We start from the raw sequence: 14,349 nt of genomic DNA on the forward strand, positions 1-14,349 counted from the left end.
AATCAATGGTTCTCTCTCATCACTGATGTTTCTATCTCTCTCTCCCTCTTTTTCTCTCTGAAATCAATGAAAATATATTTTTTTAAAAACAAGTAGTCATATCTATTAAAATGGGTCAAGGCTAGGACCTCTACATAGTAAAAGTTCATCAGCAAGTTAGTTCTAGATTCTAGCATTGAGTTTAATTTTGCAATTTAGTTTAATTTAAATTACTGTCCTTGAAGATAGTCAAAATCTCAAAGTAATGAAAATCTGCAAAATAGAATAAAAATGTTATAGGAGCCCAGAGGAAGATTTTATATACTCTTAAATACCAGTGAAATACCATGTACCTGACAGCTCAAAATATAAGCACCAAAGTGATTAAATTTACAAGGAGACAACTGCCTGATACTAAAAATAAGTTTGTTCCACAAAGTTACGTTTCTATAAAGGAGGACTTATGTGCTGCAGAAACTTAACCAAAAAGTTACTACTCCTTTTCAGCTTTTATTCAATTTGCTACTAATATAAAAGGATATAATTACTTTTCCCCAGTATCTCAGGCTCTCAGGAAAGAAACATCAAGTCTTTAAAGAACATTTTTAGCTCCTATCCTGTGCTAAGGAGTGTCCTAACTTAGGATCCTAACTGACTACAAACTCAGGCATTTATTAAACACACCCCCACAACCAACTTATGAAAACAAAGAATTTTTTAAAATGACAAATACCCTCAACTTTTTCCAATAACATTTCTAGCCATTAACTTCTGACAGCAAATTGTTTAACTGACCCCACCACACATTAAGAGCAGTTTATATATATAAAGCTTGAATGCTATCCTAAAAAGCCCAAACTAAACACAATTGCTCTAAGGCAGAACACAGTACATACTTAAAGTTTAGTATTACAGCTAATCTTGTATAACATTCAAGATGAAAACATTTTTCTTAAAGACATAAGTTTATGATATAAATATGAATTCAACAAATTACAGAAAACTATTTAAATGGTTATTTTTTATAAATACTTTATATACAAATGTATATTTATTTATAAAAAGTGATGATTCATCTTTGGGGAGTGATGACAAATTGAAACTTGAAAGTCCTAGAAAAATGACAAAGTATTACTACAAGTAGAAATATGAGAACACACAAATGGAACATTTTAAAAATGAAATAAAATTTCTAGAATTTTAAAAACAGTAAATCAAAATCAAATGAATTTAGAAAATGTAATCCTACATTATATTTTAAATCAATATTTCAATCAATAGTTACCATTTAAAAATAATTTTATTTAAAAATCAGATTCAGTGTTTCATTTACACTTATAATAATGCTCACCCACTGGTATTTTTATCTCTATTTTCAAGTAAGAGACTGCAGTTCAGAAAATAACCATATAGTACTTAATAAATGAACAAAGAAGTTGAATATATCTATATGACTCCATAATTATAGCTACAGTAATGTAGCTCTATAATCCAGTAAGACTTTCAAAGAGGTCTCCTGAGAATCACTGCATAAACTTATTACAATCATCTATTTTCTATGCAAAGTAAGTCGGACAACTACTATCAGCTCATATCACTCATTAACCTTAATCTCTCTCTTTCTTGCCCTTCTGTAATATACAGGCTTAAAAGCAAAATACTCAAATTCCCAGACTCCTTGGTAACTAGAAGTATCGGTGTGATACAGTTCTGACCGATAACAAGTACCTAACCTAAGAGGGCTTCCCTTCTGGTAATTACCACACTGTTGTCTGTGTCTATGAGTTTTTTATTTTGGGGTTTTTGTTTTTGTTTTTGTTTGGCTTTATGCCTTGTTTGAGAAAAGTAAGTCCTTAGTTAAGCCTGTTATGTGTGCAGTTTTGGGTAACCTGCAGACTAATGCGATCCTAATACAATGTATGCTATGAATCAAGCCTCCTGACTTGAATTGTGTTATTTATCACTTTGGTGAATTAGTTATAAGATACACGAATGATGAAAAATTATCTAAGCGGACAAGTAACAGCAGAGAGCAAATAAATAGCAACTAATAATAGTAATAATAGTAATAGCAATATTAATAATATAATAACAAATAATGGTATATATATTTATACTAAATAAAAGGTAACAGTAATAATAACAAATATTTATTAAACACTCCATGCCAGAGACTGTTAAAGAACTTTAAGGTCCATGAATGTATGTAAACTTCAAACCACAGGATGTTGGTAATATTACCATACCCATCCCCATGGTAAAATTTTCATCAATCCTTGACAAAAACAGAATAATATGGTAAAACAGCTAAATTTATTGAGATCATGACCTTTCTATTTTTATGATATTAAAATGTCATGAAGTGATAATAATGAAGAACAAGTTTACGTTCATTTTAACATGCTTAGTTGGCAAAATAAGTCAGTGACAAATCAATAGCTGAGCCCGGTGTTTATGAAATTTTAACAGTCCATGGAATCCAGGTTACCTACTCAGGACCAAAAAGCAGTTTGTTTGACACCAAAGTCCAGGGTCATAAACACTAAGTTACATGAAGGAAATACACTAAATAAACTCAAAAGAACTATTCTGTGAATACCATTAAAGATATAAATGTGTAACTACAAAGGAAAACAGCCATCCCAGGATATATAAAGTGGGAACAAGGGCATGTAATGTAATTTACCATGTTGCCTCCCACAGAGCTTCTCTGTGTGATGTAGACTTTAACCATACCAGAGACAGGGGAATCAAGATAGGAATTCCCACCATTCCAACCTGAGTCTCAGATGATGATTAGGGTTTGGAGGTTCTCATTTGGGAATAAAGAACTGCACACACTGTGTCTAAAAGAAGTTTGTGGTATCTCAAACCCAAGGAGCAGAGCAGGCATGCAGATAACATTTGCTCATAAAGCTTGCTCCTCCATTTCTTCCAGCTCTATAAAAGTAGGGGGATCAGCCCTGGCCCAGTGTGGCTCAGTTGGTTGGAATGTAGTCTCATACACCAAAAGGTCCTCGGTTTGATTCCCAGGTCATGGCACATACCTAAGTTGTGGGTTCAATTCCCAGTCGGGAGGCAACCAATCAGTGGTTCTCTCTCTCCCTCCTTCTCCCTTTCTCCCTTTCTCTCTCCCTCTTTCTCTAAAATCAATAAACATATCCTTGATGAGGATATTTTAAAAAGTAGGGGGATCAGACATGAATAAAGATCGGAAACAAAACTGAAATGCAGGCAAATTCTTCACGTTTTACGCCACTGCATTTCAATTTTTTAAACTGTTGAGTTTGTAAAACTCATCTCTAGTTGTTTGGAAGTGTATGTTTGATCAAGCAGTTTCTTAATGGCTAAAAAATGTAACTCAGCCAAATATTTCTAACAATTGGACCAAGCTTTTTCTAATACATTTGAGTGTGCTTTTAGAAAACGGAGTTTGCAAGACTACATAATGTAAGGATTATGCACCGGAAGAAATCAGAAACTTATTGCCTTGAAGGATTCAAGTAGTTCCTTATATACAGAACTAGACAAATGTTAAATAGGTTTAGTCTACACCTAACCATTTTCACATTTCTTATTTTATAAGATTTCAGTTGCTTCCAAGTCTGGCCAGGTCTTTGCTTTTTCACTTGTTTCCTCAAACACAATTTATTACTGAAAGCATCAAACAGGAGGGGGACAAATTCTCTTAAAATAAAGAAAAGAAATGGTTTTATATCTTTATAATTGAAAACAGTAAATACCTCCCGGCTTATAGTTTAGGCTTATAGTTTATTTGTAGTTATCGCAAACATTAGGTCCCACATGCTTTAATCCATCTTCCAGCACCAATTTCAGTTATACCAAAACAGTGCACAGGCCACAAAAACAGCATGCATTCCCCAGTGTTTACCACGAGAAAAGGCGGGTGGCTAACTAGAGGGGGGCTGAGAGGTGGGGGAGGAGCTCCAGGATTGCAATGCGAAGGTCTGTGGAAATATTTCTACCTTGAGCTGATTTTAAAAGAAATTGCTTTTTTCACCCTTTTTGAATCCTAACAGAAAAAGACCTTAAAAGTCTAAATGAAAGCACTGAACACATTCCATTTAGATACAGTGTTTTATCATCTATAGCTATAACTGTGTCTCTGACTAGACTTTTTATATATTTTATTGATTTTTTACAGAGAAGAAGGGAAAGGAATAGAGAGTTAGAAACATCGATGAGAGAGAAACATCCATCAGCTGCCTCCCGCACACCCCCCAACTGGGGATGTGCCCGCAACCAAGGTACATGCCCTTGACTGGACTCGAACCCAGGACCCTTCAGTCCATAGGCAGACGCTCTATCCACCAAGCCAAACCAGTCAGGGCACTGACTAGACTTTTTAAATACCTTTGCCACTCCCTTTCCCCCTTCCATTCTCACATCTACCAAAAATAACAATTTAAACATTTTTTTAATTCACAGGAAAGGAAAAGGGGGGTGGGGAGGGACCTACAACCTTTTTGACTTCCTGGATTGACTTCCTTAAGCTGCTACCACAATTTATTTTCCATTTTGCTTAATGTACATGAGATACATTATTTCCTACACATTTTTTCTTATACCAAATCTTCTAGTTTACTTAAATTTGAAATCATGAAATATTCAAAACTGGTAAAATATACTGTATCTTGTGAATTTCTACAAAATTCAGGTAGGATTAAAAATGAATGAATAGCCCTGACCGGTTTGGCTCAGCGGATAGAGTGTCAGCCTGCAGACTCAAGGGTCCCAGGTTCGATTCCGGTCAAGGGCATGTACCTTGGTTGCAGGCACATACCCAGTTGGGGGGTGTGCGGGAGGCAGCTGATCGATGTTTCTCTTTCATCGATGTTTCTAACTCTCTATCCCTCTCCCTTCCTCTCTGTAAAAAAATCAATAAAATATATTTTTTTTAAAAAAGATGAATAAAAATAGTTAAGTTACTGTTTTAGCCCTCTTGTCTATTTATTGGTGGTGTGTGTGTGTGTGTGTGTGTGTGTGTGTGTGTGTCAAATTTCACCACTTGTCCTAATAACTTTTTTCTGGTCTCCAGCACCCCACATCTCATTTGGTTATCACATTTCCTTAGTCTCTTCAAACCTGTGACAGTTCTTTAGTATTTCCTTTCATACCCTGGACACTTTTGAGTACTAGGCAGTTACTTTATATAATGTCCTTAAATTTGAGTTTGTCTACTGTTTTCCAACACTTAGATTGAAGTTTTTTTTTAATAAGAATCTAACCACAGATGTGCCCTTCTCAGTGAATCATGATGTTGATATGTCTTATTATTGGTGATGTAACCATGATCACCTGGCTAATTTGGTGTCTGCCAGTTTTCTTCACTATAAAAGTATTTACTTCCTTTTATAATTAATTAATCTTGTGGCAAAGATACTTTGAGATTATGCAAGTATTTCTGGTATTTGATAGCATGTTTTTCATCATACTTTCACCCACTAATTTTGGCATCCATCGATGACTCTGGCTTGTAACAATTATGCTATGATGCTTGCCTACTGGTAATTTTCTATTTCCATCATTCCTTCCACACTTTTAAAAACTGATTTTAGAGAGAAAGGAAGGGAGAGGGAGAGAAATATTCATGTGAGAAACATGGATCGGTTGCAGGATGCACACTCCCCAACTGGGGATCGAACGAACCTGAAACCTAGGCATGTGCCCTGACTGGAACTCGAACCCCAAACCCTTCGGTGCACAGGACGATGCTCCAACCAACTGAGCCACCCCAGCCAGGGCTCCTTCTGCACTTTTTCTTGGAATTCTACTATAACAAGGAACTTCTCCCCCAATTATCTATTTATTGCCTTATTTACTTATATTAGTACTAATGGCTCAATGCATGAAATTCGTGCATGGGGGGAGGGGTCCGCTCAGCTCAGCCTGCACCCTCTCCAATCAGGGACCCCTTAGGGGATGTCCGACTGCCAGCAGTCGGACATCCCTCTCACAATCTGGGACCACTGGCTCCTAACCGCTCAACTGCCTGACTGCCTGATTGCCCCTAACTGCCCCTGCCTGCCTGATCGCCCCTAATTGCCCTCCCCTGCCAGCCTGATCTCGCCCCCAACTGCCCTTCCCTGCCGGCCTGATCTCGCCTCCAACTGCCCTCCCCTGCCGGCCTGATCGCCCCTAACTGCCTCTGCCTTGGCCCCCACCACCATGGCTTTGTCTGGAAGGAAGTCGTACCTCCGGAAGATGGCCGGTCAACCTGGTCTAATTAGCATATTACCCTTTTATTAATATAGATGAGCTCAAGAAATATTTTTTCCCTAGAGATTATAATCCATTATTTACCTTGTTGCTCAAATTGTCCTCAATTTGGCCACTGGAACGCCTTTGTACATACATCTATTAGATTTCCTTCTGACTTGTAAAAAATGTCATTTCAGTAGGGGAAGGTCAAGTAATTTCTCTGAATGAGGAATCACTGATGGCTAAGACTAATCTTATTACTTCCATTATGGGAAAAAAATGTACATATTGAAATATCCCAAACATATTGTACTATTATTATTATACCTCTTGCTTAGCCAAGACTTCATAAACTTTGGTCTGTATAGATTATTACAGAATTTTCTCACCATTGTCACTATTTAAATCTATCTCATCTTCACACACACACGCACACACCCTAACCCACAATCCCCACATATTATTGGTATTTCAGGAACATAAATCCAAACTACTCAGTGACAAAAGCAGAAATTCATTTTAGCCAAAAGGTAATGAGACTTATGCCGAGTGAAAAAAGCCAATCCTTAAAGGTCAAATCCTGTAGGATTCCATTTACATAACATTCCTGAAATGATCAAATTATAGCAGTGAAGAACACATTATTAACCTTTGCCAGAGGCAGGGTGGGGAGTAACTGTGGCTATAAAAGGGCAAGAGACATTCTTGTGGTGATGGAATTGTTGTGTATCTTGACTATCAATGTTAATATCCTGGTTGTGACATTGTACTATATCGTTTTGCAAGATATTAGTAATATCTGCATTCTTTTTTAACACTGCATGTGAATCTACAATTATCTCAACCTAAAAAGTTTATTTTTTAAAGTTTATTTTTTAACTCTGCAGCGAATACTCAGAAGTCAGATAAACAGCACAGTGCCCCAACCCCTAGATCCACTGATTGCTAGTTTAGCTTCTAGGAAAGTTAAAATCAGGCCTCAGCAGAAAAACATCTAACACCTAATTCTTCTTTAGGGTCTTTTCCTTTCTCAGTTTTTATGTTAGGTAGGAACAAATACTACCAGCTAGAATAGAGAGCAGAAAGGTGCCAAGGGCCAGATATTATGGTATTTCAATTCATTTAGCTCATATTAAATTTCTGAGAAATTCTAAACCTCCACAATCTATGATTTTCAACTTGCACAAGCAATGAGAAATTACAGCAAGAGGGAAGAGGGTTTTAGTTCCAATGGCAAAACCAAGTTTCCCCTTCAAGTCACTGACATCAATCACACATCTTATGATTAATGAATGTGAAAACACAGAAACAATAGGGCCAAGAGAATTTAAAATGCAAAAGCTAAACTTTCTGCTCCACCAAAACTACCCCACCCACCACAGCCACACTAAAGACAAATCGTTTCACTAACTGAAGAAGAAAAGGAAGTACCTGAATTCAGCAGGAAACACATACTTCATACGGTTCAGTAAGAAGTGGCTAATTAGCATGTGAGAATAAAGGTGTTTTTTATTTTTCCTGAAAAGTTAAAAATCCTAAACCACAATAATGTGGCAATCAGCTTATCATTTCCCCCGACAAAGGCTGACATTTTAACTATATGTATTCAAAAGCTCTAACAAAGCTACAATTATATGTTACTACAAACTGCTTCTCCTTCCTAATTTAACATTAATCTATCTAAATAAAGAACAGTGTAGGGGAAGAATAAGGACCTGTTCTCAGACTCACTACAATCATTACATCCCAAGTCAATTGCAAATTGTTATTGTAAACTAGAGTCCTGGTGCACGAAATTCATGCAAGGGGGACGTCCCTCAGCCCAGCCTACACCCTCTCCAATCTGGGACCTCTCGGGAGATGTCCAACTGCCGGTTTAGGTCCAATCCCGCTCAAAATCCAGGACTGCTGGCTCTTAACTGCTCACCTGATCACCCCTAACCACTCTCCCCTGCCGGCCTGATCGCCCCTAACTGCTCTACCCTGATGGCCTGATCGCCCCCTCTGCCTCAGCCCCAGACCACCATGGTTTTGTCCGGAAGGACGTCTGGAAGGATGTCCAGAAGACATCCTTTCTAATTAGCATATTACCCTTTTATTAAGATAGATGAATTCACTTTTTGCCTGCTTAAATTCAGACACTCCTTGACTCTTTCCAGGCAGAATGCTTCCGAGTCACGTTATCCTTACAGGTTAAGAAAAAGTCATGTATTTAGCATAATGATATGATAAATCAGACATTTCATATTAGGTTCCAAACTGAACACATAGAAGGTACCAAAGTTTAAGAAAAAAAATAAGTTAAAAAAAAACAAGAAAATTATATTCAACAACCTGGGGTTTTCCCCCAACGAACTAGGAAATGTCCATCACTGTCATTGGCCATGACTGGAATGTACTGGCATAATGTGAGTGTAGTTGGATGCAATGAGCAGCTGGCATAAACGTGCACACATTCCGCCAGCCTGTCCAGCAGTCTACTGCATATTTCTGGTCCGTCTCCACTGCGTAACTCAGGCGCCCAACCATCGCAAGCCTGAAAAACAGCCACACATTTCCTGGGCTCTTCTCACTCTCCTCCAAACCACAAGCTTCTACACTCCAGTGAAGTCACTCCCCATCCCCTACTCACTCACTCCCTTGGCTCCAAGCACATTGATCAAAGGTCTGCATATCTTTTCTTACAATCATGTGTGCTACTTTTATGACAGTGTGTCAGTCTGGACTCTTCTTCGTGTCTCCTAGTTCACTAGTAGGTGAGTTCAGCTGTTACAGCACTAATGAATCACATCCTACTTACAGGATACAATAGACTGGTGAATTACTTGAGGGACATAGGTCTCATTTCATCTTTTGAATTCCCGAGGCTTGGAAAATAATAGGTATTTCCATTAAAATGTGCCGCAATATGGAAGAACTATCATTAGACATTGCACTGACTAGTAAATAGTAAATGTACTTTCTTTGACTTCATTCACTAAACAACCTCAGAAAGCTATTGTCCCCATTTTACAGATGAGGAAACTGCTACCAAAAATGGGGTGAGAAGGAATAGCCCATAAAATGCAGGTATCAAGAAACTATCACCAGTGTCCACATTTCCATATCTCTTTAGTCTAGACCCAAGTTACTTCAGGTAATTACAATTCCTTAAAAAGTAAGTTTTCAAATGACTCAAGAAGCACTGTCTTTCTGTGGTTTTAAAAGTTCTTTATTTCAGAGTTAATTTGTATTTGAGGCATATGCCACGATTACTTTACGTCACATTACTTTACTTGATTTGAATTTTATTTTTTTTAAATATATTTTATTGATTTTTTACAGAGAGGAAGGGAGAGGGATAGAGAGTTAGAAACATCGATGAGAGAAACATCGATCAGCTGCCTCCTGCACACCTCCCACTGGGTATGTGCCCGCAACCAAGGTACATACATGCCCTTGACTGGAATCGAACCCGGGACCCTTCAGTCCGCAGGCCGACGCTCTATCCACTGAGCCAAATCAGTTAGGGCTGATTTGAATTTTAAATATCACCAAAGGCAGATCTTATTGTAATCATGTAACTCACCCCCAAAATCCACCCAGATAAAGTTTTTCTTCAAGCCAACAGTAAATTTTTTAAAAAAAGAAAGAAAAGACCCAGTGCATTTTTTTATTAAGCAAAGAAAATCTGACTTCAGAAACTGAGCTTTGAAGTGACAGTGAGTCCTACCTTTCTTATTAAATGGCAATGATAGGAGGTGATAGCTGTTTTTGTTTTGGGTTTTTCTTAATGTCCTTCCTTTTTAAAATGTTGATTGATTGATTTGAGAGAGAGAAACACAGATCAATTGCCTCCTGCACACACCCCTACTGGGACTGAACCCGAAATCTGGGTATGTGCCCTGACCTGGTCTAGAACCTGCCACCTTTTGGTGGGATGTTCCAACCAACCGAGCCATACCCGCCAGGGCTCCTTTCTTGCGTTTTAAGTGTTTTGTGAAAGCCCAAAGTCTGGGAAGGACTGCGTTAATCCAGTCTCTATATACAGCACTGCAGTTGGAGAGATTCATGTTGAACCTCAGCCAAGATATGCAAAGCTAATTATGGAACTGTTAATTACTAAATGCTTAAAAGGTTATTTGAAGGAGACTAATATAGAAGGAAAAAAGCCAGTAATATTTTTACCATAAATTTAAGTCCTCACTTGTTCAGTCATATGCCAATACAATTTGAAATTAGTATTTCAGTTATAAATATGTAGTTTTTTAACCTACAAATCCAAATATCATCGTTATGTAAACTAAATACTTGTGACCAAACAGGCATAATTTGGGGAGACATGCTTTTTAAATATTGCTCACAGATCATTTAGTTGTGTTTATGAACAAAACTGCTTAAGAAGCAAATATATATTACCAGAACCCCAAAATGAGCAAAAATATAATGAAAGTATAAGTTGTCAAATGAAAAATATGAGACTGCTCACAAACAATGATAAAAAGAAACTCAAATAGAAAATGTAAGTATAACAGACACAATTTTCCCACTAGATTTGAAAGTTAAATATTTACTATAAAAACTCTTTTGTGCAGATTCTCATAATTGAAAGTTCTCTGGGCTACAGGTATTTTTCAGCCCTGTCATTACGACTTAACATGTATTCTACTGAATGACTTTGCAAGGAATTAAGTCTTTCTTGTACTGTTAGAAACTCTCAGCTCACAAATTCATGCGTTAGCAATTAAATCAAAAGGTACAATAGCCAAAACAAAAAATGTTTTTCAATAGGTAAGGACAAAGTAAAATTGTTAACTAGAAGGGGATAAGGTGAAGCCATTTTACACTCACCAATTTTAAGAGTAACTTTTACAGCTAGCTAAAAACACAATAAATTAGGTCTTTAAAGTAGAGGAAACAATTCCACAACAGATGCCTCACCTGAAAAACTGAAAACATTGTGTGTTTAAACACTCTACAGAAGCAATTTCAAGGGGTCTGAACTCAACAACTTAATAAAACGGTTTAGAAAAATCATTTTATTGTTTGAAGCCTTGAGGGATAAAGCTGTTTGTAATTTATTTACGTCTTTTACTTCACTAAATTGCTTTGGTGATCACGCTTCCCATTTAAGTGATTAAAGACATAAACCCAAATAGTTTAATAAAGCAATTACTTAAGAGTCCTGTTTTTCAACAGAGGTGCACTGAAAGGTATCAATAGAACATTTATAGTGTTCATTATGTACAAGAAGGTTTGTTATTCAGAACACAGCGCCCCATTGACTAGAACTTAGCTAGGTTTCCAGACACACAATATGGGACACACTTGGATTAAAGACGACTTTTTTCCTCCTCTCAGAATATCAGGTGAAATAGTGACAAAGGTCAGGTGGCAATTTTTCTATATCTCCTTACCATTCCTCCTCTCTAATGACATGCCTAAATAAAATGCGTTCCTGTTTTCCAGGTGGGCCTGAAAAGCTCCCTCACTGTCAAAGCCGGGTGTTTCCACTGGGGTTCTCACCACGCCCGGATTCCCTCCTAGCTCACTACTTAGGTTACACTAGCAACATCACCATGACTTCTAGGCAATTGACTGACCTAAATACAAAGCTATGTAAGTCTTCACCAAGTTTTGGAGAGAAACTGGATTGCTGGGGTTTAAAAAAAAAAGAAAAAAAAAAAAAAGGAAGAAAGAAACGGAATTTAACAAAAATTATTTCTATATTTTCCTGTATTCTTTTCTTTCAAAGCCCCTTCCTTAGAATCACACAAAGACCTTTACCGAGTCTATCCTGAGAAACAGAAGGAAGCATGACAGCAAAACTGTCCTAGTTCACATCCACATCCTTCTGTTCGTGATATCAAGCCTATTTAACGTGTGCTTTTCTTACATTACAAAATTCTAACTCTCAAGCATCCATGAAAAAGACAGCACAGAAGAACTCCCAGCCCTTGCATTAACAAGGCACTCCGTAGAAAAAGCACCTTCAACCAAAACTTTTTTACCTGTGTCCACGTCAAACGTTCATATTTTTTTTTTTTGACAAGCCAGGTGAAGTTGGAAAACATTCACATGCAAAACTACTTTCTCTTTCAAACAATAATAGATAAGTGTGAGGGTCTGCATTAGTAATAACCCAATGAACATCAACGTTAATAGGGCTGATACTTAAGAATGCAAAACGGCCGAGCTGGTTTGGCTTAGTGGATAGAGAGGGTCGGTTCCATTCCAGTCAAGGGCACATGCAGGGGTTGCAGACTTGATCCCCAGTAGGGGGCGTGCAGGAGGCAGCCAATCAATGATTCTCTCTCATCATTGATGTTTCTATCTCTCTCCCCCTCTCCCTTCCTCTTTGAAATCAATAAAAACGTATTTAAAAAAGAATGTACAAAACGTTTGGTAGCTTTCCCTCTGTTTACTTTTGCCCATAAAGGTTGGGTGGGGGCAATGCGCGGCTTCCGACTGTCAATGAAGCTTTCATCCTGGGGTGTCAGTAGTCACTGGCCCACTTCTGACTCAGGCCAGTACTACGCCGGGTCCGTTTTTATTCTACACAACTGGCACAGGAACAGGAAAGTTTAACAGTTCATTGACTTGGCACAGTCCACATGCTGTCACAGTGCAGGTTTTGTCTCTTACAGTTTTGTTTGGTGAAATACACTCCCCCCGCAGTAGGTTTCCAATCATTGCTATTCTAATTAATCGACAAAAGGCATCACCACTTCCCCCATCTCTAATTTCCATTAAAGGCCTCTGACATCATTTTCTGACCTGTCTTGCTAGGTTCTAATGTTCCCAGCATGTGTGCTTTCACTTGGCACTTCAAAATGCAATTCTTTCATTGAAATGTGCTTTTCCACCACACTAACGGGGAACTCACATTCTCAGCTGCAGAAGACTGATGCGGTGGTCAATTTTAAAACTAATAGTGGATAAGGAAGGCAAACGACACATTTGGTAAATACGTGCAATCTATGATTCCCCCAGATGTGATGGCTCCGTCAAGAAAAACGAAAACATCAAAAACGGTACCAGGTGCCATTCTTGGGCCTTGTCCAAAGGCAGCCAATGGAAGATTCTGTTTTACTCCGTTCTCCCCCACATTAAGTAACAATAATCAACGTCAGAGAAGAGCATTTGGATTTGAACAGATGGCATCCAACACTTAACAAGCGCAGCAACTCTTTCAAGAATTAGATCCTACATGTCTGATGGTCCCACGGATCAGAAGGGCTTATTTGTCTAATAGGGTTGGCAACGAGATATCCTGTAGTCACCATCCCAACGCTTAGGAATATGCGTCATTCTCTAGTCAGCAACTAAAAGCAAAAAAAAAAAAAAATCAAGCCACCACATTTTTATAAAATTTCCCCCTCGCCAGTCCAACTTGAAACGACCAAATCCAATGCCAGCGGCAATTCCTCCAGTTCAAGGAAGAGGAAAATAAGCCTGAAGGTAAACGAATGTATAAAGGTTAACAAACTTATCTAATTTTGACAAGGTTGTGCAACACCGAAGGAATCCGAACGGTGCCCTTCCCGGGGGTGGGTTTGACATGCCTGCCATGCAAGAATGTCTGCATTTTAAACTAAAAGCACGAACTTAGCTATCCAACTTTTTTCCCCTGTCATTGGAAAGCTGCATCCCTTTTTCAAAAGAGCAAAATAATAAATACACAAACACCTCAATGCTTTACGTTTAGAAGAAGGCCAACACGGATCGTCTCTCGCAGACCCATACAAGTTTCCTGCAATACCTCTGCCAACACCTCCAAACTCTGAAGGTAGAAGGGGCCACATGCATGAGAAGGAAGGGGCCCGAGGCCAGAGTGGCAGGAGGAGCCAACCCAGGGGAGGTGAGCACCTCTCCTCCCCAAGGCTCCCCAAGATTCACGGGGCAGGGCGTGCGGCTGGGGAGAGGGGAAGCTCATTAGACAATTCCCTCCGCTAGGCAAACGTAGGGGGAAGGTCAGGAATGGGGAGGGCAATGCAAAGGAGACTATCCAGGAGGCGGAAAAGTAAACCCAGGACAACCAGGGACAAGGCTTGGAAGATGGGCTGCCCCTGGAATTTGAGGTTCTTATCAGAAAAATGGGAATGCCCGGGGGGAACCGTTCAGGAGGGGGGGGCCGGGAGGCCGCAGCCGAGGAGCCCAAATGCTCCA

At 38.7% G+C, this 14,349-nt stretch overlaps 1 long non-coding RNA gene across 2 annotated transcripts; it reads right to left on the reverse strand.

Annotated features, from left to right (window-relative positions):
• Positions 1-980: 980 nt before the first annotated feature.
• Positions 981-14,223, reverse strand: LOC111826387. Of its 2 annotated transcripts, none has more exons than XR_002829725.1 (2): positions 13,870-14,223; positions 981-1,091 (listed from the first exon to the last, which is right to left on the reverse strand). It is a non-coding gene; the product is annotated as an uncharacterized LOC111826387 (long non-coding RNA). The 2 variants fall into 2 exon arrangements; XR_002829724.1 differs by lacking the exon at positions 981-1,091 and adding an exon at positions 12,587-13,505.
• Positions 14,224-14,349: the final 126 nt, after the last annotated feature.

The sequence above is a fragment of the Myotis lucifugus genome, unplaced genomic scaffold (assembly GCF_000147115.1).
Source record: "Myotis lucifugus unplaced genomic scaffold, Myoluc2.0 scaffold_1, whole genome shotgun sequence".
NCBI classification, from domain to species: Eukaryota; Metazoa; Chordata; class Mammalia; order Chiroptera; family Vespertilionidae; genus Myotis; species Myotis lucifugus.